At 38.7% G+C, this 5,019-nt stretch overlaps 1 pseudogene; it reads right to left on the reverse strand.

Moving 5' to 3' along the window:
- Positions 1-4,178: 4,178 nt before the first annotated feature.
- On the reverse strand, positions 4,179-5,019 carry LOC123595452 (annotated as a pseudogene).

Genomic DNA, 5,019 nt, shown 5'->3' on the forward strand with positions numbered 1-5,019 from the left:
TGAAAAAAAAATTTAAAAAAAAAAAAAAACATTTGTTGTTTTATTCAGGTTCAAATATTTCTCAACTTGTAACTGTATAAAATGTATTTTAAAAATGGCATTGATATGGGAATGCAAGCTTGTCCAGCCACTCTGAAAAACAGTATGGAGGTTCCTCAAAAAACCAAAAATACAACTACCCTACGACCTAGCAATTGCACTACCAGGCATTTATCCAAGGGATACAGGGATGCTGTTTCAAAGGGACACATGCACCCCAATGTTTATAGCAGCAGTATCAACAATAGCCAAAGTATGGAAAGAGCCCAAATGTCCATCAATGGATGAATGGATAAAGAAGATGCGGTATATATATATATACAATGGACCATTACTCGGCAATCAAAAAGAATGAAATCTTGCCATTTGCAACCATGTGGATGGAACTGGAGGGTATTATGCTAAGCGAAATTAGTCAGTCAGAGAAAGACAAATATCATATGACTTCACTCATATGAGGACTTTAAGAGACAAAACAGATGAACATAAGGGAAGGGAAACAAAAATAATATAAAAACAGGGAGGGGGACAAAACAGAAGAGACTCATAAATATGGAGAACAAACAGAGGGTTGCTGGAGGGGGATGGGAGGGGGACAGGCTCAATGGGTAAGGGGCACTGAGGAATCTACTCCTGAAATCATTGTTGCACCATATGCTACTAATTTGGATGTCAATTTTAAAAAATAAAAAATAAAATTAAAAAAATATTTTTATGGCCTAGTTGGCCTGACAAAATTTTTAAAAACATAAAAAAAAAGATTGAAATGATATTGTATGGTGACAGCTGTTGATTAGCTTATTGTGGTGAGTATGGAGTAATGTATAGGATTGTTGAATCTACATGTTGCACAACTGACATTAATATAACATTGTAGGTCGAGTATACTTCAGTTAAAAAGAAAAATGTAGGCAAAGCTCCAAGTGGGAAGAAAGGACTACTGAGGTGTGTAACAGCTCTGTTTCTTACATCAAAATTAAGCCCCCTTTTCTCTCATCAAGAGAAAAAGAACCAATTTATATTTTTATAATCAAAATAATAAAGATGTGAAATTTAAAAATGGCCTTGATATAACCACCAAACTAAAAAATTTTGCACTAGATGACAGTGTACATCAATGTAATTATGACTTCTTTAGAATGTATGGTTTAAAGCAATCAAGACTTTTCATACAGTTCAATTCATCACATGGTATCTATTCAAAGACTCAACCCCAGTAGTCTGAGTCTTTATAATCTCTGTTTAAGGATTTATGGAGCTGAGGGGCGCCTGGGTGGCTCAGTTGGTCGAGCGTCCGATTTCAGCTCAGGTCGTGATCTCACAGTTCGTGGGTTCAAGCCCCACATCAGGCTCTGTGCTGACCGCTTACTCAGGGCCTGGAGCCTGCTTCAGATTCTGTGTCTCCTTCTCTCTGCCCCTCCCCTGCTCACGCTTTGTCTCACTCTGTTTCTCAAAAATAAATAAATGTAAAAAAATTTTTTTTTAAAAAAGGATTTATGGAGCTGAAATCCTGGTAACTCCAATAGTTACCATTTACTTACAATCTACTATGTGTCACGCACCTTACTGGGTGCCTCACAGATGTGATTTCATTTGAAACCCACGAGAAGACCATGAACTTGGTATAATTATCCAAAATGTTAGGTAAGGAAATTGAAGCTCAAGAAGTGAAATGACTCACCCAATTTTTCACTGCAGGCAAGGAGGCAAAGCCAGAATTTCAAGTCACTATTGCAAACTCTACCTCTTTACACCCTGCCATGATGGCTTGATGGAATATTAAAATATATTTGTTGAACACCTGTTCTGTGTAAGACCTTGTATCCAACTTCAAAGAGGACTCAGGATGAATGAACACAATCCTAACCCTCAAAAAAGAAATTTCAATCTAACTGAGGTAGAAGATAAAAATAAAAGATGTACAGGAGCACCTGGGCGCTCAGTCAGTTGGACACCTGACTTCAACTCAGGTTATGATCTCGCAGCCAGTGACTCTGAGCCCCGCATCAGACTCTCCGCTCTCAATGTGGAGCTCACTTTGGATCCTCTCTCTCCCTCTCTCTCTGCCCTTCCCCTGCTTGTGTTCTTTCTCTCTCTCTAAAAAGTAAATACAAATTAAGAAAAAAGATGTGCATAGTTTTATTATTCACAAAAATATAGGTAAATTGTGCTTTTTATTAAAGTTTTTAGTCCAAAATGGGAGATGCTCATCATAAATTATATTACAATAGATCTACAGTATTTGTCTTATCATGTCTTCCTTCACAAGCTAAATCTCAGATAAGAAATCTCATTTAAGAGTTTATTTGGCGAAATGGACCTCATCAAAATTAAAAACTTCTCCTATGTGAAAGAGCTGTTAAGAAGACGAAAAGACAAGGTGCAGACTGTAACAAGATATTTGAAAGCCACATGTCTGACAAACAACCAGTATGTATAATATACAAAGAGCACTAAAAACTCCACAGTGAAAAAATAAATAATTCAATGAGAAGACAGGCAAAAGGTATACAGAGGCATTTCAGTGAAGAGGATATAGAGATGATGAATAAGCACATGAAAATATGTTCAATATCATTATCCAACAGGGAAAAGCAAACTGAACCTACATTGAAATATCACTTCACACCTATCAGAATGGCTAAAATATAAAATAAGGACAGCACTAAGTGCTGACTAGCATGACAAGGAACTTGATCACCCATATATTGCTGGTGGAAATGTAAAATGGTACAGCCACTCTGGAAAAATTAGATGGATTGTTTTAAAACTAAACATATAAATATCATATGACTCAGTGACTGCAAACCTATGTATGTATTTATCCCAGAGGAATGAAAATTATGTTCATGCAAAAACCTGTAGGTGAATGTTCATAGAAGCTTTCTTTGTAAAAGCCAAAACCTGGAAACAGCCCAGATGCCTCTATACGGGTGAATCATTAAACAAACTGGTACATACATATGTGATACCACTCATTTGCTTGCTTCAATCCTATCTCTTTTGAAATGTCTATTTTTAATCAGGTTATCCTTAATTAAACCGTGAGCCACTAGCAGACTACCTATATGAAACTCTGTTTGGCAAAACTGATGAAAGGTTTGTAGAAAATAGATCAAAAGCAGATGATATCTTGTTTTAAAATGTTTACTTATACTATCATTCCACCGTCACATTGAACTCCTCCAAGTGTTCTCTTCATTTCAAATTTTATTGCAACACAACCAACTTCATGACCGACCATGGGAATCCAGGAAAAAGGCATTTTATTTTTTGTAAGTTAATAGTCCTTTTACTGGGGGAAAAAGACCAGGATTTACAACTTGGAATGGATATAAATTATAATTTCTTGAACAGCAATGTTGATGGTTGTGCTGAAGTCCACAGCTACAGCCCAGTCTGCTGGCTCCAACCCATGGCTCAGAAGATTTTAAAAACAGAGTCCAAAGACGTTCCCTTGGTAAAGGTTTCTTTTGAAACACCTGTACGAATCGTGACAGCCTGACACCCCCATTTCGTGCCAATACAACACAGACAACACCAAAGCAACACACGCGGCATGCCGCAGGGATGTGTGTCCCCACCATCACAGGTGGGCGCATGAAAGTACCAGAGGGCCAGCCAGCTCAGTGGGGCTGCGCTTAGACATTCTATCCTTCACCTGTTTTTCTGCACAGCGTCCTGAGGTAAGCCAATTTTAAAGGTTTGTTTTCAGTAAACCAGGTTCGACAATTTATACTAACAAACTGAACCGGAACACATTTTGAATAGGTTTCTAATTTGATTTTTCATTTTTCGTTTTTAATACAAAAGCCTGACAGTGCTCAATTGTCAAGCTACATTCATGAAAAACTGGCCGTTAGCAAATGGACACGCAAGGAGTCCACTAAGTACTTTCCTATCATTAAGGGAGTACAAGCGTTTATATAGTAACACTGACATGTAGCTTGATCTTCAGAAGGCAGGACCACCAACGCATATGTGTGGATTTTGTGTGTGTGGACAGAAGGTACTTTCGACATTCAGTTTTGCTTTATAGAAAGAGAAAGAGTAGATGAACGGTTTGTTCTGTTTTGTTTTTTTGCTTTTGTTTTTGTTTTTGGTTTTTTTGCAAGAGGTAAGTAAAATATTCAATATAATTCTTCTACAGAGGGGAAAAGGAGCTGAAAGTAGGTCTTCATTTTGCAGTCATCATCTGTATGAATTCTTCATAGTGGACTTACCCATCTCCATCAATAACTACTTCTCTGATCATTTATTTCTTCATCTTTTAGTGTTTCTCCTAAGTTTGTCATGACACGACATAGTTCTCCACACTGATATAACCATTCCCATCCTTGTAAAAAAACTCGGAACACTTTGCAAATTTCTTCTTCACTGCTTGTATCTTTCGTTTTTCTAGCCATCGCAGTCAAAAATTCTGCGAAGTCAATGGTGCCATTAGCATCAGCATCCACCTCATCATTGATCATCTCCTGCAATTTGGCTCCTGCTGGGTTCTGACTCCATGACCTCATGACAATTCTACGTTCCTTTGTTGTGATGGTGCCATTACCATCTTTGTCAAGTAGGGAGAAGGCTCCCTTGAACTCGGCAATCTGTTCTTCCGTCACCTCGTCACCTCGTCACCTCGTCAGCCATGGTGCTAGCGAAGGGAGGACGAGCAGAGGGAGCGAGGGTGGCTGCACCAGAGCAGGGGCTGTGACGGCAGGGGTGGCTCTACGGCAGCCACTACTGCTGCAGCTAAGGCGGTGTGCACTGCATGCTGGGCCCCTGCCGCTGCCCCACTCCAGGGACAGGCCATTTAAAAGCATACAAACTTCCTAACACTAGGAGAAATAGTCCATACACGACCCACGATTTTCTGCAAAATTTTATCAAAAGCCACCAGAAACCAGGCTTGGAATTAATATTTTCTTGCCACTTGAAAAGACTATTAGGAAAAGAAGTTTTATCTGCCTTTTCTTTGACAGATTTAAA

Source organism: Leopardus geoffroyi, chromosome X (assembly GCF_018350155.1).
Source record: "Leopardus geoffroyi isolate Oge1 chromosome X, O.geoffroyi_Oge1_pat1.0, whole genome shotgun sequence".
Taxonomy (NCBI): domain Eukaryota; kingdom Metazoa; phylum Chordata; class Mammalia; order Carnivora; family Felidae; genus Leopardus; species Leopardus geoffroyi.